Genomic DNA, 23,018 nt, shown 5'->3' on the forward strand with positions numbered 1-23,018 from the left:
ATTTAACCAACTTTTGGAGATGAAATGATTTCTAAATTCTTGACCTGATTGTGATACTCTCCTCTGTGGCACATATGACCTGGTATACATTATAGAATAGTAAAGCCCAAAAATTAAAGAGTACCAACCATAACTCTGTCATATGAAAAGAAACCCTGTGGGAAATGGCAGCTTGCTGTCACTTTCTCCCTTTCATTTAGTCTCACGCTAACCTTTATCTTTACGTCCACATTTTATGCACTGCTGCTACAATTCAAACAAGTTTTGTAATTCAACAGTGCTTTGAGGATAAGTACAATAAATTTAATTCAACTATATTAGATGCAAAGACATCCCAGCTTCTTGCACAGATTTCTTCTTCAATAACTTTACTGTCAAATTTAATACACGTTTAGTCAATAGAGTCAACTTGTGTATCCTTGACATGGCCACAGGCTAAAGTTCTGGCCTTGTCTTTTAGTAAAGTGGCCAGGTATGAGAGCTTTGCTATGACTCGTTTTTAAAACATGTAAACTACGTATTAGATCTTTTCAGTGCAAATTGCACATTTTGACAGACGTGCAATTCATAACTTTAAATGTAAGTAAATATTTCACTAGGAAAGTATGACAGCATGACTGATAAAGGTGTGGCACTAACATACCTGGACCGAGTACAGATCCCTAAGGCACTCTGTCAAAGAGTCACACGTATACACAGTGACTCTTTGAGCCACTTATGTTAGTATCCTACAGTATTGGCAAAGAGTCTTGGAAATGATAGACAATGTAAATCAATCTTTCTCCACTGATTCCATCCCAAGAAAGCATTTGTTTAAAGTTAGCTTCTCTTGTCTGAGCATATCAGTCTTTGCCATTTCATAGATATAGGTTCCTTTAAATAGAGAGTTTTGAAGACTGTAAAAGAAGAGGCATTTGCAAATTCTTTTAAACAACTGAAAATGTAATCTGTAATTGTGACTGCTTCAGGATCATCAGCTAGTTATCAGCTACATTACAGTAGGAGTGCATGATGGGGAAATTACATGTATAGCATTCATTAAAATGATCAGCGAGCTTAAAGGATCTTTACTTCCCATGATTCTGTAACAGTACAACATTAAAGCCACTGTTAAACTGCACAGTTACATTTTCTACACGCCTGTGTTCAGTGGCACACTTCTTAAAGGTTTTATCTTTTCCTGTCCTCCACCTGGCTTTGGTATTTAGCAGGTTAGTCTGGAGTCCAAATGCTCCCTGGGTTTGGATCTGACTGTGAAAAGTCACATCCCCCCTTTAGCTCCCATCAGAGTCAAAGCATGAGTGTCTGCCGTTTTCCCTTTGCGGCCTGGAAGATGACTCAACTCGACCGCTGGGAGCACCCTGCAGAGGCGAAGCTTGATCTGGCCCAGAGCCATACATCACGTCCCCTCTGTGTTTGCCCAGGCCGGCCAAACCCCCCTGAAATGGCCACAGATCTGCCTCTGACAACAAAGACAGCGGTTGCGGGGATCGCAGGGGCCTACTAGAAGTATCACCAAAGCCAGAGCTGTCAGCGTACAAAGAACCCGATCAGTTTGACTTCCCCACCCTATTTTCAGTCTTCCTGAAGTCAACCCAAACCACACGCAGACCCTAAATTAATGCCTTTATATGATCTTCATACATTATTTTAAGGAATAGTCTATAGACGGTTACAACATAAACAAACAGCTTTTGTGGACTAGACGCAACTTCCTGTACACTGTAAAAAAATCTGTAAAAATTACAGTATAACTGGCAGCTGGTTGCTAGTAACTTACTGTAGATTTTACATTTATGCTATTTACTGGCAACAGTTTGTTTAAAGTTAAATGAACATGAAGCATTTTCTGTCTTTATCTTCTACAGTAAGTTACTGGCAACCAGCTGCATAATTACAGCTGATTTCTTACAGTGTAGACTTCCACATAGAATAGAGTCCTTTAACAGTAGTTTAAGTGACAAGTACATTACCTTCGCTTATATATCATATCTAATGTGTATCAACCAGGCACGTGCACAGATAGGGCTCAACCTGTGCAGAACACATGCCCTTTTTGTCCTTACACTCCGAAGTGCCCTTTTTTGGAGGTGTTTTATAATTTTTTTTAATATACAAATTAATGCTATTGTTAAACATTTACGTCTGTCTGTGTGTTTTACAAATATATTTATCAAATAAAATTATTAAAAAACTAAATATTTTTGGATCCGCTCAAACTGTCTGTCAAACCTCTTAACTCCGCCCCCTGAGTGCAGCGAGCTGAAGTTCCACAGCAGTCAGAGGCAGCTGAACGTCTTGCAACGGTAAATAAGTATCTTGTTGTTTGAGTACAATGCTGTCTCATTACGAAAGAAACACTAGTATGTATATAACGGCGCATGTTTTATAAATTTGAGCAGAGCCGAATTATCCATAGACGGGATTGGTCGAGTGGGCAGTCAGGGGGCACTAAGGGCTCCAAACTCAGCAAGGGCTGGCGCAAAATGCGACTAAATTGAGTTTTTGACAAAGCGCGAGCAGTTTTTAAACAAGTGTTCACCCATGTGAAGGGCACCCGTGACAACAATACGGAATGCACGGTCGGGTTTTTACCGCTTTTTTTGCATGACGCGTATTAATCGTTTAACTAAAGTCAACACATCTCACGCGAGAAGACGCATCCACGCGGGTAAATGTCTAGCCTACATTAACACCAAAAACATATCAGATTAGAAAGGTCTTAGACATCAGATGCCCAGTTGGGAAAACTGGATAGAGACGAAAAACGTGTAAAGGATACAAGTATGTACATTATATTGCCCTGTCACTCATTACAGTATGCAATCTGGATATAATTTATTGTATATGCATGTATCTTATGCCTTGAATTAGTCAAGGGAGTTGTATGATTATTTGGTTCATAACTTTTTATTCTGAAATCAACTGCATAGAGTTAAGTCTATTTAGTATTTAGTATATTTTTCAGTAATGCAGTTATTTGCACCTTCAAAAGACCAAGGTTCCTGGTCCTCAGCACAGTTTTTGCCAGGTAGGCAGATACATGTTGAATATGCTAATGGTATGGCTATAGTGTAGTATAGTCTCATATTTTGATCTTTAATATCCTATTTCCCCCTCTTCTCAATCACATACATAAACATGTTAACCAAATAATAAAAATTTGCTTATAAAACCAAACAGAATACCTTTTTTTTCTTCAAACATATTTTTATGTAACTTTATGTATGTAAGCAGAGGAAAAAATTTAAATTAATATATTCTACAATTAAATAAGAGCGAGTACACACGAGCACTTCACAAACACATGACTACAAATAGGCCTAATACAGACAAACACCCAGGATGTAAATTGTTAAAGCCAACTTACAAGGGCAGATATCCTTTGCACTGTATAATGCCAAGCTATCGTAAAATGTCATTTTTCTTCAATTAATAGTGAATAAATATAAAGCTATTAAGATGATTATTAAGTGATATTTATTTGGAGGGGGTGCCCTTTTTCAGTTTCAGCACATGCCCCTCAAAAGGTCTGTGCACGGCCCTGGTATCAACTATTACACTGAGCTAACGTTACTGTAAAATTAATTATGCAATGTTAGCAACAGGTTCTTGAATTCTTGCCTGGCTGCCAAAACTCTCCATGCTTGCCATCTTCCCTCATCTTTATAAATCCATTTTTTTTTATTTTTGACAAGGTATTTGTCAGAGATCAGTTTTGCCACTAGCCAGACCGATAAATAACACTTTGCTTCATGCACGTTTCCATGACAATGTGCATGCATATAATGAAACCGTCTATATGTATAAAAATGCATAAAAATTCTCATTAACTGAAACCATACCCCACTTTCCAACCCCTGATTTTCTTTTATTTGTGAAAAACTAAATATGGAATTTTTTTAAATATGTGCGTCATATTACAACATCCTACTTTGTATTATCTTATTATTTTATTCATACTTGAAAATATGACAAATACGGTTGTCAAGGTTTAACTTTAACAATGCCATGGCTTAAATGAAAACACCACAGGTTTTCAATATTTTACTATGTTCTTACCTCAACTTAGACAACATAATACATACCTGTCAAAGTGCTGCAAACTAAGTGCTCTTCCGCCACACAATATAGTTCTCATTTTTATCTCAACGTTTTATTTTGTGCCGCCATACTTACTTGGGTAACTACTCTTTAAATAGAGAAAACATGGAAGTGTCTAAATTCATCTCTGTTTGGATCCTAAGGAATGAATGGGGCTATGCTAAATGCTAACACATTCACAATGCTATGTACAAGATTAAGTGCACACGTAAAAAAAAGATAAGTATGTATTAATTTATCTAAGTTGAGGTAAAATATTGGAAAACTGTTGTGTTTTCCTTTAAGTCAATCACAACCATCAAATTTGAATATGGAAATTTTTACATTTAAAAAAGAAGCCCAAATTTGGTCTCTTTAAAACACAAATCTTGTCTGACTGCAAAAGACTTGTAGTGCAACTGTTAGACAAACTATTTTTATGATACTTTATGGTGTTTTTTAAGCCACATTCATTATAAAAGCGTCTAACATCTTATTTTGTGTTGCACTCAAAAAGAAAGTTCATATAGTTTTGGAAGAACATTACATTAGGGCGGATAAATGACAGATTTTTATTTTTGGGTTAGCTATCTTTTCAAAGCATACAGCTATTTGGTTTGCTGGCTTTTTTGTAAACACATGAAAGATTAAAGTTTATGAGCACTTGGCCTAGAAATAAAGATTGGTCGTCGCAAATTTCATTGGATAGTATGACTTGATATCAAATCCTGTGAGAGCTGTCTGAAAATAGCTCCATAAAACTGCATTTTAGGCAGTTTTATGAGTCAATTAAGGCAAGCCTGTGTGTTCCACAGCCGGGTGTCAAACTATCTTGCCCGCACAAACTACCAAAAGCTCCATATGGCTCTACCACACGCACCCACATGAAGCTCTGGGCTGATGGGGGATGTTCTGGCATTGGATCATAAATAAAAAAGCCTCTCAGCACGTCAGCGCTATGTAAAATGTTTATGATGATGTGTGTTTACGACTTAAGTTTTCCTGTGAGGAAAGGTAAAACTGGTCAAATTTCCTGAGATTTCTTTCCCTTTTATTCCCATGCTGGGTCTATGCAGTAAAAAAAACACACTTTAGACTTCAAAAAAAAAAAAGATCCTGTCAGATATCATCTCCAATTAAACCTCCATTACTCTTCTTTCTTTTTATCCCTTGGTGATCCTTCTGTTTAATACGGCATATGGAACCGAAGCAATTACCTGTCCGTTACTCGGGCGAAAATGAATTATAAATCGTCTTTATAACCTTGAGGTGTGAGCTCTTGGGACCTGAAATGATTTGTCTGTTACTAATGGTATTGATTTTACTCCTGTGTATGTAACAAAGACTAAATTCTGATAAATGTACACATGATTCAAGCCTGATCCAGTGCACCCCAACTTTCCTGCCAACACTTATGAACAACGTTGGGGGAGCCAAAACTATCATTTTATATCCAGTAAGAAAGAAAACAATGGCATTTGCCAAAGTCTTACTTAAAGAGTCAAACCGACACATTAAACCAGAAGCCTATGGTAACAATGTCTGTCACAAATATACTTTGCAGGGTAATTTTCACATAGACTGCCTTAAAACTTACTGTAGTGTGGAAATATCCTAAATAAAATTAAACCAATTTGAAATACCACAAATATTGTACCGCACAAAATGTATTTCATCATCACTGAGCCTGTTGCAACACATTATACGATTATATGAAGCATACGTATGATGCTCTTTCATAATTTGGCCCAAGAAGGTATCTTGCCTTCGAAACAGCCTTCTGTGTGGGGGATTGCATTAAAAATGCTGCTTACGTAGGCAAGGTTTTGGAGCAAAGCCAGACACTATTATAGACATTTATTTGCCATCTACAGGATGCTCTTCAGGGGTTCAACTGGCACTTAGAAATAGTAAGCAGGCCCCCAGAGCGTGCTCCAAAAACAAAGAAGGGTCCATCTGGGACAGCACTGCTCAAAGCAGCACATCCTCTAGATCCATGCACCTTTACACACAAAGGCTCCTTGTATCTCTCTGTAAGCCAATAAGGAGTGTTGGGTGGCCTCGCTGACACTGTCGGCTTTTTCCAGATGCTCGCTGTGGCAAAATATATTTTGATAGTAGCCTGCCAGGCAGGAGAGAATAAGAAGATCAGGAAAAGGTTTGCATTGTTCCTCTTGGGACGATGCGACTGCCGCTCATTTTGCAGGTAGCAGTTAGATCACTTTAAGTCTACACTGCTTATGCCAAATGCATAGCAACTAGCTAGACGAGTGCCAGTGTTTACACCCACATATTTGGCTTTTTACTAGATTATTGGCCAGATTGACCTTCAAAGACTTCTTTGTTACGGTATGTACATTAAGTACACACTCAAGTGTGTCAAGGTGTTTTAAAACTTTGCAGTTTACGTTGGAGGTGGCACTTCATTATGCTGCAAGCATGTAAATTAGAAGAAATAATTTGACAGCTAATACACCTAAAATAGCTCTCATTTGGCCGAACTGATGTGTTTGATATGCAGATATTAAAGAACGTTAATAGTAGCTCTGAAAGTAAACACAGCTGCAGTGGCTCGCAAACCTATTTATTTTTAACATCGCTCACGCACACGAGCAAAAGAAAGCACAGTATATGAGATTTCATCTGTCTCTCAGTCAAGGAGGTTTTTATCAAAGAAAATATGTTTCCAGATACTACGGGAACTCTGTCTGTAGACCCTTGCCTCATAATGGTTCTGAGAAATGTGTTGAGTAACGCAAGACAATTTATAGGAAGGTACGGTAGGAGGTCGCATGCGTGCATGCGTATATGTCACAGGGGTAAACCAAAGCGTAATTCCAGAAGCTCTCTGTGTACCCCCCTCCAAACTTTCCTTTTCCACCCCCACATTAGACCAGACTTTTTTACTACTATGTAATTTCTGCCTTAGTCGGTTTCCATATTGCTAACCACAGCATTCCATAAACATGATGGAATCTTCATTTCAAGCACTTTAAAGACCCATTTTTGACAATTTCCCGAAGTCCTGCAAGGATACGGAACATTACTCGTGAGTCGCCCGTGAGCAAGTGGGAAAAGGTCTTGGTTTAACAATAGTGTGTTGGACTAACAAGACATTATTAAGTTGAGAAGGTCAGTATCCCCGCTTTTTATAAACCCAGTGACCCAAACATTATTAGCGCTAATTAAGGACTTTAAAATGTCAACATTCACTGCTTTCTTCTTATCCAGCAGGATTTTGTCTGTGTTTGGGAATAAGCTTCATTTTAATAACCGTGAAATGAACTTTGTCATAGACAAAGGGAGTGAGTGATACACGATCACCGCTAATGATCGAAATGTCCCCAAACGCTCTCAACTGAATACACTAATGTCTGTCACTTAGCGAAGGTACAGGGAACTCCATCCGTGCTCTGCATGGGATGATATTTATTCATTAATATATTACAGCGCTTTCATTCATATAGTATGTACGTTCTCCACCTCTTCGACTCCTTTTTGTAAAAGACCTCTGTTTTCACGGGAAATTCTCTTAATAGTTGGTCATTTATTATGCCAGGAGCCTTTTCAAATAAAGCTAAAATCAGACTTATTCATTATGATGATTGGCTTGTAGCCTGAGATTTGAATTTTTTTGCTTCAGGAGAAAGAGAGAGTGAGGTAAAATGTTTGCCAGTGGACATGAATCCAAGCTTGGCTCATGCCAAAGATAAGTGAGTCCTAGAAGTTTGGCAAAAACTGGAGTTTACTTCCACTTTTCTTGCATATCCTCTCAGCAGCTCTCAAAGACAGAGGACAGCCCAACACCGCATGAGCTAAACTCCCTTATTATTCGGCTCAATGCCTGTATCAACTGAAAGGCTGTATGTTCAAGTTCACTTTGGGCCAAACGGAGGGAGACTGGCAGGGCAAATCTCTCAACGCCTAAAAGAGGAATTACCTTTGCACACCTGAATTATGGTGGGCTATTACGTAATTTTTGTATATCCACCATGACGGATATATGGCATTTCGCCCATTTATTAAATTAAGGTATTGATTGAAACCTGTGTTACCAAATGAGCTCCAAATCTTAACATGTTAGGACTCATATTAACTTCTGCACCATAGCTTAAATTAACTACAATGCCAGAGACTTTGGCCTTACAACCAGGACGTTAAAGTAAATGAAGAAAATATTAGTGGTTGCTATGCAAATTAGTGTTTTTTTAGCATTTTTTAGCATGTTCCTAGCACTATGTTCAGGTGGTTAATAGCACTTGCTCAACCCATAAGGACTCATATTATATGTAAACGATCCGTGGGCAAGCGTGATTGCTCCCCTGCCTACTCCCCCATACACTGTACTTTGGCTGATCCTAAACCGGGCACGCATTGGAAGGTTTTCACAAAGGCAGATTAAGGTGATTGGTCTCTCGTACAATTTGCGATTACACTGCGCATTCCGCGCCTGAGGCAAAGTGAACTGCGCCCGAGCCCACCTCTGCAAGCCGGCCAGGGTACGATTAACCAAACCGGGCACAGAACAGAGCGATCACACTTGTCAAACAAACCAGGCTTTGAAGTCCAAAACGCGGTTTGGTTGGGATAATGTGAGCGCAACCTAAGTGATTGTTTACTGCCCCAGGACAAAAGATTCCACCTGCACGTCTCTATTTTGTCCTTAATTGTTTCCATCCCTCCTTAAGTGTAAGTGTGTGGACGACTTCTCTGTTTTATCATCTGCCAGGTGTAAATCGTAAAGAACAACGTTCTAAAACAAGCTATGCAATTTGTGATATCATTCAAGTCAAACTAACTGCAGTCATAGCTGTGAAAAGGGTGGAGGCGGATAACGGATTTCAGAATAGAATGCACAGATTTGCATCCCTGCCCAAAGGCAGCTTGAATGTAACTCTGCACCCTTGCCTCATTTAGTATACGCGGATCTATGAATATACATATTAGTTCCGCCTTTACCCAATCACACAGCTTGGATCATAGATTTGAATATGCGAATTAGTCCACGTCTTCACTCTTTCCAATGGCTTCAGACCATAGATATATATGTACGTAGATGATACATTCAGCAGTTTCGAACACATAACTGTTAAAAAGTTAAATTTCACACAATGCATACGTGAACTGCGCATTTGCACGCTAATCATTTAGCACCGATGTTAAGGGATGTCAGTATCACAGAAGCAGAGCTTAAAGGGATACTTCACCGATTTAGCATTCAGCTTTGTATCTGTAGAAACCTGGCAGTATTACTGAATGACCATGTTTCCCTCCATCATTTCCCCCTGAGAGGAGAGATATCTGCATTTTGGTTCTGCAAAAAAGTCCTCCGATGATGCAAAAATCGTCATATTACATCATCGGAGGACTTTTTTGCAGAACCAAAATGCAGATATCTCTCCTCTCAGGGGGAAATGATGGAGGGAAACATGGTCATTCAGTAATACTGCCGGGTTTCTAAACAAAGCTGAATGCTAAATCGGTGAAGTATCCCTTTAAGCAGTTGTTTCAGCACCGAGTCTATGCTGCATCAATACAATCTATGAGTCGAACTACTGATCCACACGTTTAACTTTGTTGATGTGATTGGTTTCATGTTTGTGACATTGGAAACCAAGGCGATTTAAAACCGTGGGAAAGAGACTGTCTCCAATTTTATGGAGAAAATACTCAGCAATGGTGTTGAATGATAAATGTGCACATGGGTTGTCTTAAAGCATTTTAAAAACATCAGATAGACATAATAAACAATAATGAAAACCTGGGTCAATGCATGTTAAAGGAGCAATGATTCTGAAGTATAGATGGTTTCATTCTCACAGGATATTTTGTTCTTCTGTGAAGTTATTTTGAAGTCTGAAATGATACGGCTTAACATAACACCACACACATATGCATGCAAACAAGCACTGCAGTCAGATTCTACTGTATGCCTTTCCTAAAGGATTGATGAACAGGAAGTCAGACATTTCCTATAAAGTCGGCATCGTCAACTCTGATTAATGATATGGGATGGGGAACAGGTAGAGAGAAAAAGAAATCTGTACCCACTGCGGTACTAAATTTTCTCCACCTAACTATTTCTCCCTTGGTACGGTCACATTTCATCAACATACACATTATATTTCCATATTACGCCTTTTGGTAAAAGCTACAATCCGTCAACTTCAGCTGTTCCTGATTTGAATATTTTGATTAGAATATTACAGAGCAATATTTATAATTGCATAAACAAACAGTTTCGTTTCTTAAATATTTTTTTCTTCTAGAGCGCTATAAAAATAGAAAAAAAAAATCAAAACCACATGTCAGTTCTGTGTCAATTGGCTTCTGTTTTGTTTACTTTCAGATTAAGGATTGCACCTTTCAGGGCTTCCTATTTAATTGAAATCTTTCCCAGATTCGGTAGATGCTTCAAAAAAAGGGATTTTTTTCTGTTTTGAGAGATTATATTTCGGTGCAGTGGTCTACAGTGAACAAATGGAGCGGGAAAGGCGGTGGCCTCAGTCAGGTGATGGTCATTATTTCCCCACAGGAAAGTTTAAGTAAAATCAGGTTCAACACAAATGGCGTGCAGCACTTCAATTTCACATTTGTTTAAGGTTAGACGGCACGGGAATGCAGTAAAGTGTAGGCCTGAAAGAAGAGTCAATGTTCGGGAAAAAAATTAGACATTTTAGGACATTTATTTTGGAGAAGAGAAAGCATGAATGAGAAGAGCACAGAAAGATGGATGTAAAGGCAAGGTGGTACACTTACAGCTGTTATATATGCTATTTATATCTGTATAAAATTATTGGCCTGCTCCTAAACAGTTTTTGACCTACTAAAATAAAGATGGGAGTCAATGTGAGGAGAGCCTCATTCAGCCGCTTGTCATTTTTGAATTTATTTGTCACATTTTATATAAACCTCTCTGCAGGCCAAAACACAGTAGTTGGCCAGCCAACAGTGAAAGGGAAATCCAGGCAATGAACGGATGAGTCAGTTTGTACCCGCATTTTCCTAAAGCATGACTCCTTTAAATAGTCCAAGGATATGTCCAAATGACCTAATTACAACTCAGCCTTTTAAAGTACACCAGTCAATGTGTGATGCTTTATTTGGAGGAGACGAAGAATAAAAAAACAAAGACTGTCCCGCAGCCACCTAATACAATTTGTTCCAGTTAATTTCGGATCACTGGAAAAGTGTTTTAGACTGGTGAAAGCTCTTCTTTTGTTATTTTTTCACATAGACCGTCTTTAAACTTTGTAAATCTTCTCAATGTGTGCAGGGACAAATGCGTACTGTGTGCATATGTGCACGCAAACTCGCATGCTAACTGGGAATAGGAGATGTAACCACAAGGTACCTTAGACGAATACAGTTAACCAGTGCTGGAAACAATAACAATCCAACTTTAAAAGACTCTTAGCGCCCTTAACAGGGTCAGTATTTTAAACACCATTTTTCAGAAATAATATTCTTTTAATAAGACAAGAAGGCACTTGATAAACCTCTACTTGGCATTGCCCTGCGGAGTTTTGGCAAAGCGCTTAGCTTGTGACCAATGCTAGCAAAAGAAAAAATTTTATACAGAGGCTGTGTAAATATAAACAGGAAATAGAAAACCACACAGTTATGACACTTTCAAACCTATATGTCCGGGTTCGGTGTGAGTGAAATAGTTTCAATGTATAATTTCAATCTCAAAAAAGCAGTAGCTGTATATTTTGGTGACTGAGTTTGCCAGCTCTACCGCTGAATGTCTATCTCTCTCACATGTTGAGTCTTTGAGGCTGGCGGTGGGGTGCTGGTGCATGCTGGGATGTCCCTGGTGTGAGCTGCTGTTTATGTGGCCCAAGGACTGCCTGACGTGTCACTGCGATGGAGCGAGAGAATACCATTGAAAAGAGGCTCTGTGCAGTGCCGCTAGATCACCTTACACAGCCACTTCCTGCTTCCGCCCCCTTTCCTCACAAGCAGCCCAGTGTACCCGCTTGGCGAGAGAGGAAAAAAATCAAAACAGAGGGGTTCAGTACGACCGGCAGTGTAGCACAGGACCCCATTCATATTCTTTGCTGCTCTAGGATAACTTTATTTTTCAAATTCACAAATATTTCCCTGTAAAAGCCCTTGAGATTCAGGAAGGAGCCTATGCTTGACTTTCTTCTGTGCCTCCAATCTTATGCCCCTGAGGCCACCACTGCTTTGCTCTTTAGTCCTGCCGAAAATCCTGGCGTGTCGGTAATGTGTGGTGTCAGTCACAATGAGGGGTCTTGAAGGTGTTGAGTAGGGACCTGGGAGGTTGCCTCTTTTCAACAATGAATAGGCTTTTAATGAAGTCATTCTAGACCTGGTGGTCTTTTGGGGTGACTGGTTGGTCACCAAGAAGGGGGGCATGTAGGACAGGTATGTAAGTGTCAGTTAGAAGAAGTAGGCCTAGGTGCTATTCCAGGAATTATGGAGCACCATCTGGGTCTAACCACAGGCTTATGAGACAACTGTGATAGTGGGGTACCATTCGGAGGCATATTTGTTCAGAGGCCCTGGTCTAGGTGAAACTCCGAGCCAGGGGTGTTTAAGATTCCTGGGGAAATGGCAAAGTGGGGGAATAACCGGGAATACAAACAAACCCTGGGGCATTAATGATGAGGCCGGCAAGGGCCTGGATGTTTTTCCTTCTCCACATTGCTCATCTAATAAGACTAAGAGAAAAACCTTCAGACAGACGTTTTTTCACCTGTTTTCACTACAGTCCCTTAGCCAATCCCCCCGTCAATGGACACAGCTTGGATTTCTTTAAGCAAAAGACAAATTTACACAGAAAAGCACTCGATACGGTTGCTCGTGACGGGGGGATAGGAAAATATTCACCCAGCACTGCTGGCTTCCTCCCTGGGTTACCCTTTGGATGTCTTCCCCCATCACCCAGAGAAGAATGACGCTCTGTACAGTGGCTGCATGGGGCCATTCATAGCCAACAGCTTGGCCACAGACAGCTTATACTACCAACTTGGATCTTCTGAAACAGAACTGGTACTGATCCACTCTTCGGTAGCACAGGACTGGTATTGATGGTTTAGTCAACTCCGACAGACCGAGCAGTCATTCTAATGGGCTGATTTAGGATCAGAAGTGTCTGGGATTGCTGGCAGAGACCTTATTCAGACTGGCTGTGCTGAGTTCAGTCATAAGTGGGCCTGTTTATTGACAATGTGACAGGATTGATCAAGGGTCTGAAAACACCTATCACTGTCAGTTCCCTATTTGGCTTAAACAAATATTTGTCTCTTTATGGTGATATTATATACTATATGAAAATAAATGGTGGGAAGTCAAGGGTAGCATAACTACATTTGCTTTGGGATAACGTGGTTTAGTAAGCAAGCCAAATAGACTAATCACTCAAATCTCAGTGTTAGGTTTTGTATGCAACCTGAATACAAGTTGCCTACTAACTATGCCAAAAATTTCACATGAATGCAACACGAATTCAATAAATCCGTTCTTTATTCTTCTACTAGGACAAACACGTCCCAGCATTGCAAGGCCATGTCTAGGTGCCCAAAGGTGTGGCCGTCTTTGGCTCTCTTTGAGTACAGTGAATATGAACCCAATGCCCAGCTGCAACAAGTCTCCTCTGTCTGTTATACCACTGTAGCCTCCTCCATGTGGCTCAAAGGACGCAGCCAAACCAAAGCAGGACCTGGAACTTAACTAACTGTAGATAGAGCGTGACTGGGTAATTCATACTTTTCATATTACGCATGCCACAAATAGTGCATAATCCTGAGGATCACTCAGCTCTTTCATGCTGTGGTGTGGCCAAGTGGTTAAAGCTGAGCTGGTTACCGAAAGGTTGTGGGATTGAACCCAACAAAGGACCATCCATGACATCAGTATTGTGCTGCCAAAAAACTGACTGTTTAATGCGTATACTGTAAATTGTTTTGAATAAATGACTCTTATTACATTCATTTGGGTTTTTTTCCCAAATACCCATATATTTAGTAAACCCTTGCAAGGCATTATTTTCGAAAACAATGGACAAAGCACAAAAGTATAATCAAAATAAACTCTGTGACCAATGGATTATTACAGGCACCGTGATAAAAAATACTTAATCGAGAGGCTGAAAGTAACATTCAGTTCCTATGAGAGAATGAGAGATAGCCCAGGCTGTGGTTTACTGATAAGGACTCCATGGCTTCAGGTGGGAATCATCAGACCCCTTTAACCTCAAAGAGATCCGCATAGCTGGCTATAATCCTGTTCCACTGCACCTCATTCATTCTTTCCTCTGTTTTATGCTAATATTTATAGCTGGACACTATATACACCATCTGCTCGAGCACTTGACCTGAGTGGACAGCTGTGAAAAGTTTCATAACTTCACATATTTGGTCTAGAAAGGTTGACACAATCAAAGCTTTTTAAGTGTTTCCATATATGGCAGCACAAACAAACAGTGGATGCTCGAAAACAAAACTTAGCATCGGGTAGCATCAGCAGCACTTGACCTGAGTGGACAGCTGTGAAAAGTTTCATAACTTCACATATTTGGTCTAGAACGGTTGACACAATCAAAGCTTTTCCTACCTACAGCTGTTTAAGTGTTTCCATATCTGGTAGCACAAACAAACAGTGGATGCTCGGAAAATGTGAACTTAAGTGAAACTCTAGAGATCTCCAGCATTCAAAACAAAACACATACAGCATTATACAGTAGTTGAGATATTTATGGGAATAACTAATTCACTCATGGTCAGTTGAAGAAAGGGGCCCCACATTTTCACGGGTTGCCAAGTCCCAGACCCAAACACTAACCATGTTGGCTAGTCAGCCAATTTATGGGACACCTTCTATGTGCTATGTTTTTTAACAGTTAGAGATGATTTAGTAAAGTGGATGACACCTTGTCCAATTACAAATTCACCTCAGTCTAAATGGAAGGTCACAGATTGTAGAATAAGAGAGCTATGTGGGCATAATACGGAAAGACGGGCCATTGATTTATTCGATAATAATGCCCATCAAAGGTGGTAATGCGGCACGACTGCTTATTTATTGTAAGACATTTGACAGGTTAGGTAATTTTTTTGTACAGAAAATTAATCAACACCCATGAAACATTTCTCAACCAATCAGAATAAAGCATTCCACAGGCTTGTGATATAAAGGCCAATATAACGGTGTTTTTCCCAATACTAATAGTTGCACTATGTTTATAATCTGGGAAATAGCCTTACATTCCTTCTTAATCTTTAAATCTAAATATATAAAGCTGAAACAAGATGTTAAAAGGATTTAAAGATGTTTTCAAACACAATGTAAAGGCCAAGAGGTCAAAGGTTAGAAGTCCACCTTGAACTACATAAACATACATTTCAGCAAAAACATTGTAAACGTCACAAAGACATATAGGTCTCAGCAGGTTGGTTTACATTCTACATTATTACCAATTACTTAACATTATGGTCAGGATCAACATTGCAGTCATTGAAGTGCCGGTTCCTAATGACACAAATCTTGCGAAACGCAAACATATCTACTATCTGTCCAATCATAAAAGAGAAGTGAGGAATGCAGGATGTAATTTATGTATCACCTCTCCGTATGAGCAAAGCATGCGCACTGGGGCGCTTATAATGAACAAACCATTTGCTTTGGGGGGCCGCTGAGGAAACGCTGTCACAGGCCATTACAGGGCTCAATACAAACTAGGGTCTTTGGTTCCGTTGCTCATGTGTACCCCTACTTTTCCACAGGGTAAGGAAATCACCCCTGTGCTTGTATCCAACCATAGCCTTTCTTTTCCTCCCTGCCCACTTTCCTAGACTTCGGCACGACTGTCCGTTTGCGTTGGCAGGGCTGGAATCCCAAGGCAATAAAGTTGAATACCAACTACAGTTAATTGGGTGAGGGTGGGGTCAGCGCTGTGCCAGCTAAGGACCAACAGTCAGGCCCACGTCCAGAATAGATCCTTTCAAGTCAAATTTTCTACATTTTTCCTTGCCTCAGTTGGACAAACAGCTTTAAGTTTCACACGCGAGTCGCGGTACAGTAAAAAGTACACTACTAATTCTAACTTCTGAGCTAATTTGACTTATGTATTTGTGGTGTTGAGACATGAAAACAGTTTGTTGTCCTTTTTGTACTCTTTCAAAAGGGAGTGATTTAAAACAAATGCCATTTCTAGGGAGTCTCCCAACTAAAGTCCCAGTTCTTTATCAGGCACTTTGACTTCAAATGGAATGGTGATTAAAATGATATACAAGCTCGTAAAAGTTTTTGAGAGGTTTCAGAAACCTCCAACCACCCTGGAGTAAAGGATAAATGAATCTTCCTTAAGGCCCCTTACTGCTTCGTGAGACACATAGGGTTTGTTTTCTCACTTGTGTTTTATAACTGTACTACAGATTGTCCATGGAAAGCTGGGCGTATTCATGAACCACGTCTAAGCAAGTCATTGACTGCCAGTCAGGGTTCTGCAATTCCTGCCCATCTGTGATGCAGTTGCTCCATTCAGCTGCTATTACGTTTGCAAAGAACCCAGATTCCGAACCGAGCGGGAAGAATTACGTTGTGCCATGTCTGACCCGAGTGTCTGGAAGACGAGGAATGTTAGCATAGCGCACGTTTTTTGTGCTAATGCTATTAACACATTTATCAGCTAAGCTATGCTATGTTAGACTGAGTTACGCTATGCACTGTAATTGCATCCTCTGTAATCGAGTCGTTGGCAGGCGATGCGCTGCTCTTTAAGTCTAAGCAGACGTCTGAGGCCAATGTAATTGCTGGCAATTGCAACACCACGCAGAGGATGATGAGGAGGGGGAAAAGAGAGAGAGAGAGACTGAGTGAGGAAATGAGAAGTCCTCACCTCAACAGCTCCTGTTGAGGTTGGAATGTTAGGCTTGGTGCAAGAGGGGCTGCCAGCGCTGCTTTGCAGGTCAGCGGGGAGAAGAGGGAGGGTTAAAAGCGGGGTAGATCCAGTGCTTCTTTTCTCAAAGATTCTTTCCACACACACACTCTCTCTCTCTATCTCTCGCTTTCTTTGAGTCCCTTTTGAAGTCAAAACTACTGGCAAAGTTTTTTTGTACTAACAGTAATATTTAGACAGTAAATATTTAGCAAACAAATGGATTATAAAATAAACATACATTGTCTAAAAATGTGGTTGTTGCCAGGGCTTTGCTTTGAGGTTGCTAAGGTGATTTGAGTGGCTACTGGGTGATTGCTTACTAGCCTAAGTCATGTGAGTCTTACTCCTTCATTGTAAGTTTATGGGATTTTCACACCTGTTTAATAGTACACTAGGTGAGAAAGCACTAAACGGGTAAAAAATAACTGCACGCTGCATGATTTGTATCATTCATTAGCTGCGTTTCCATTACCCTTTACATTGCGCAAATTGACATTGCGAATTGAAAATACAAAAACTCCCAAAAAAGTTTTTACGCTCTCATTCGGTGGTTTTTCAGGCAATTTCGCAAAACTGCAATGGAAACAGCTTATTCGCATTTTCACATGCAAGTAAGTCACATAATTATTATTTGAAGATGATGCAGTTTGTACTAAAACCTCTTAGAAACACCTCAATACATGTCTGCTACCAAATATAAGAGGCTTTCCTTGCCAATAATGCCTGGATAACACTCCTACATCTCTTGTGACTTCAAATAATACTATTACCTCCAAGAAACACCTATACGATTGCCGCTCCTAAGTATTAGTGGGCTTTCCTTGGCATTAATGTTTGGATAATACTCTTATGTCTCTTTGGGCCTGTTTACACTTGGTATTAAGATGTGTTTTCATCGATCAGATCACAAGTGGACGAGAGAGACACATTATACACCTGGTATTTAAATCCGTCTCTCTTGTCCACTTTCGACCGCTTTTGTCCTAAATACTGTGAGGGGGAGGTCTGTGAGACGGTGGGCGAGTCTCTCTGCTGTCATTCAAACGCGAGCTGGAGTTATTATGAGTTTATTTGGACGCAAACTAATATTATGTCGGAGTCCACTGCTTGTTTAGCAAGTAAACATGCTGCACAGAGTTTTGTACGTGTGTATGTTAGAGCTTTCTCTGAATTTTCAGCGCAATTGATGAAATAGGATTGCGCAACTTTCACATGCTTTCAAAACGAAACTACGGAGATCAGCCGCTTTAGATGTATCAATGAAAGGCTAAAAATAGCGCTCTTCACGTGTGTTCACGCCAGAAGTAAAAAAAAGACGTAAAACTTGTGTTTAATACCTCAGATTAGATAAATGGGCAGAGAGAAGGCGGTCGCGTGTGGCTGTTCGAACACATTCAACCACATATGCGTTCCGCAACTCCAAAGCGATCCGATCGAAAGTGGTTTCGACTACCTCTGGATGTGGTTGAAAGTGGTCGAAAGTGGACGCGTTCAAAAAGTTTTGAACACTGTTTACACCTGGCATTAACGCCGTCCACTTGTGATCCGATCGAGGAAAACGCATGTTAATGCCAAGTGTAAACAGCCTCTTTGGTTAAAAATAATGCCTAGTGCAGTGGATGTGATATAAGGTAACCTACCATCATCAGTCGACGTGATGTTTGGAATGACTAAACACAAGAGGAAAAATATGTTCAGTCGCATATCATCGGTTAATGGAAACGCCATTATTTCGCTTTTTTTTGTCGACATTAAGAAAACAACGCTAAATTTTTGCGCAAATCTGCATTGGAAACGAAGCTACTGCTTAGCACGCATCCCTTGTATAGGGGGTAGTAATAATAAATGTTTTTCCAAGTAGACACCACTAGTTAAAAGAAAAAATGACTGCAGTACTTGAATTTGGTACCTAGTCCATTGTAATGATATCTGTTGTGTCTCCTTCTGTTGGTCTTGAGTGTCTCTGCTGCTTTAGGACTTCAATTTCCATCATTTACCACTTTGGACCAATCATTGTTTCTAGTTTATCTACACTAGTCAACATTCGAAGTGGATCAAAACCATTCAAAAAAGTTGACATAAAACCAATCCCTAATACCCATTCTTTTCTCAGGACAACTTTGATAAACTTTTTTGATCCACTTCAAATGTTGACTAGTATATTATCTAGCCTATTTATACCATGTTAATTCATTCACTCACTGCAAAGTCTGTTTATTCCTATAGTCTGCAATTCTGAGCATAATTCCTGTTTTTTCCATTGTCCTGTTTACTTGATCACTCCATGTATCTTGTTTTACCTTGTTCCTGACTTTCCCTTGTCTGTTTACTCACCATTGTTGGATTGCTCACCTGTGTATGACCATGCCTGATTCTGGATTTATGTTTATTGAATGTACCTCAAATAAACTGCATTTGGATCCTAACTCTCTCAAACCTCAGAGCACATCATTACACCCATTTTCCAAGTGATTCACCTCTGCTCACACTGGTGCTGTGTTTGAATGACCACAAGACCTTTCCTCCTTTGGTTTAGAGGATTTTCTGTCTCCCAGACGCTTAGTCTGTACTGGTTCATGATTTGTCTTTGCCTGGTATTTTGGTAATGGGATACTTTGCCAAATTATCATCTCATTTCAGGGTCTGGCAGAAGCTTAAATGACTTTGGTTTCACTTTTCCAGTGTGTTCCATGTGCTTTTGGTTATTTTGATAATCTGGTTGATATTTATGGCTGATTCATTGTTAGTTCTAATATGAGACTGGTATGCAGATTTGGTAAAACAAGAACTTTTCAGTCTGTAAAAGTCAAGCTTTTTCACCAAAGTTATTTTGTGTTATGTCATCTTGGCTTCCAGAAGATATATATAACATTTTGTTGACATTATGTTTTTATTAAAGGAATATTCCACTTTCATAAAAAAATCAAGATAATTTACTCACCCACATGTTATCCAAGACGTTTATGTCTTTCTTTGTTCAGTTGAAAAGAAATTCCAGGATTTTTCTCCATATAGTTGACTTTATTGGACCTCAAAAGTTTACCGTTTAAATGCAGCTTTAAAACAATACCAACCGAGGCATAAGGGTTGTATTTAGTGAAACGATCGTCGTTTTTGCCAAAAGACTGCTCATCGAAAGGTCGCGAGTTACATATTGTGGACGTACACTTGTGGACCATTTTAAACAATATACTGACACAACGACATTAATTTGAATCATTCCACATACAACAATATCGGAATGGTCCTCTTTCTCGACACTTGGAGCGGTAGTTTCGCGTGACCTTTCGACGTGATTACATAATACGTAAGGTCACTGTGATGGGTCAAACGGCTAGCGCAAGACAAAAAGTTGTGGTCAAAAAGTACTTTTTTGGGCAAAGATGAGAATCATTTTACTAGATAAGACCCTTGTGCCTCGGTTTGGATCATTTAGAGCCCTTTAAAGCTGCATACATGGAGAAAAATCCTGGAATGTTTTCTTCAAAAAAAAAATTATTTCTCCCCGACTGAACAAAGACAGACATAAACATCTTGGATGACATGGGGTGAGTAAATAATAATTTTTTTTTAAAGACTGGCAGGTCTCTGACTCATTCACCATCTAACGCTTGCTGTTTTTAAGGATATTATTTAGTGTTGTTGTTGGGGTCTCTAGTGTTGTAGTTGTGACAACATTCTCTAAACAGCTGTAGTTTTGGCTTGATGTGGTCATGGTTAGAATTTAGGATAGGTCTTTCATGGGGATTTCTTTAAGATGCCATTTTAACATACGTCTGTTTAGTGGTGGGCCTATTGGTTAGCAAAGGTTAACGATTGACCAGCTGCACAGTTGGGCTACATGATCTTGATGTAACTTGCTGGCCAGGTCAGAGTTCATCACAATCTATATATGCCTGTAGGTGGTTGTTGAAGCTCCAGGCCTGTCGAAATGTGTCTGTGCTTTAAAGCATAGCTGATGGGTGAAGGTCTTGTCTTGTTTGTCTCCATTTTCATTCAGTTTTACCATATGTGCTCTTAGGTTCTGGTTTTCTTCTTGGATGTTTTGTTAAGGGTTCTCTTTCGAGTAGTCTGCTGACAGAGTTGATCTCCCTAAACGCAGTTACTAAATGTCAGCTTTGAGCCTCTGGATGGGGTGGAGCTGGTGGTCAGTTTGGGGCTGCTGAAGAAGATCGGATTACTCTATATAATTTAACGATTTATTTGTATATAATTTTAAAACTGGATGAACTGTTGTGCAGACTTTGGTTTTAATAAAGTGCCGCTGTGAGGACTTATTTCTGTAGGCGCGTACCCCAAAAGTTATATTTTATTATATTTCTAGCAAATGAATTTACAACTCAAAATTGATATACTAGTCAACATTTCAAATGGATCCTTTACATAAAAGTTGTCTTAATGCCAATACCCAATACCAATAACTTTTTTGATCCACTTCAAATGTTGACTAGTGTAAAATTTATATTCATCGGTGAAGATAGGACAGGTAAGTGTCTTAAACCTTTGTTAAACACAGCTTATTTTTACACTAATCCAAAAGTCTATGGGAAAAGTTAATGGTCTTTTTTCAAAAGAACCAGCGTCCCGCTAACTTCCTGGTTGGCCTACAAAAACACGCCATCCCTGCGGCACACAATGAGTGGCTTTCTATTGCTATGCTTAAAACAAAAAGTTATGTTAAATAACAAATAATCTTTATTTACAAGTACATAGCTTCAATGTACCGCTTTCACCACTATTTTGAGTGTTTTTTTAGGGACAGTCTAGTATTGTATAACAATCAAGTTAAATCTCACCTTAGGGGGCATGCACACCAAAGCTTTTAAATGTGACTGAAAATGCCTGGCGGATGCCGTTGAGCGCTTTGGTTGCTGTGATATTTCTGCTTTGTTCATCAGTCATTGAACGATGAGTCGGTTGGTTGTTGTGATATTTGTCCCGCCCCTCCTCCACTGTGATTGGACGGCCGTTTGAGAACTGACATTTACGAGCTGAGCTTTTCACCCAAAGTTGAATATTTTTTGCAACTCTTGGCGCTCAGCGCTGAAAAACCGCCAGCTGCTGGCTTTTTAGGAAAACGCTGCCCTTCCATTGGAAACAATTGAAAAAATTTGCTGGCTTCCTGCGTAAAAGCTTTGGTGTGCACGCCCCCTTATATTCTAGATTTCATGCAGATTGTTATGACCTCATAATGTTCTCGCTTTCTCTTTGGCTATCTGTCTTTTCTGTCTGTGTGTTTTTATCTCTCTCCAGACTCTAGCCCTGGGGGCAGGCAGTGTTTTTGTCTGTACAGGGATACTGAGCTTTGGGATCTGTGACCTCAGATTGTCACAAAGGTCTCTGTGTCCAATCAACTCTAAAAATGCTTCGCTAGGAGGCAACGTGTCAATGATTCTGCTCTTTCATTATCTTAACAGGTTAAGGGGGTGAAAATTATTGGTAGGGGTGAAAGAAAGACTAAACAGCGAAGGGTAAAGAAAAAGACGTATGATGTGTAATAAATAAAGCAGAACGAGGGGAAATTAAGTAACCCAAGATTCACAGCTACTTAGATAGGGAGGCCGAGGGAGATAAAGAGAAAAACTGCCATGCCATTGGGGCTAATAAAAAGTGTCTGTTATTGCACGTTTCTAAGCACTTGATTCTTTTACTAGCATGGTCACCAACAATCCAGGCATGACATTCACTTCATTTTCAAAAGTGTATTAAGTGACAACATTGGCAAATTTTGGTTGAAATGTAAACCATGTATTTACTAAGTTACATTTCCTCATTTCTATGATAGTATAACATGTAATATTTCTTCCTTTAGCTCATTTCTCATGAACTAGAGAACAGCTTGAATGAAAAGTAGTACAAGCCCACTCACGCCATCCTTGAGATTTTCATCTCTGTACTCTATTGCTGACTGGCACACACCATGCACACTCATAGAGGCCAGACTTTAATAGACTTGCCCAGCGGGCAGCTGGCACAGTCGCAGACGCCTATTTTTAGATTGAATGGCGAATTTACTTTTTCATTC

General features: G+C 39.7%; 1 protein-coding gene across 4 annotated transcripts in view; it reads right to left on the minus strand.

Annotated features, from left to right (window-relative positions):
* Positions 1-23,018, minus strand: part of znf469 (zinc finger protein 469) — a 359,871-nt gene that overhangs the window by 12,924 nt on the left and 323,929 nt on the right. The gene's annotated exons all lie outside the window — the stretch shown is intronic.

The sequence above is a fragment of the Paramisgurnus dabryanus genome, chromosome 23, assembly GCF_030506205.2.
Source record: "Paramisgurnus dabryanus chromosome 23, PD_genome_1.1, whole genome shotgun sequence".
NCBI lineage: Eukaryota > Metazoa > Chordata > Actinopteri > Cypriniformes > Cobitidae > Paramisgurnus > Paramisgurnus dabryanus.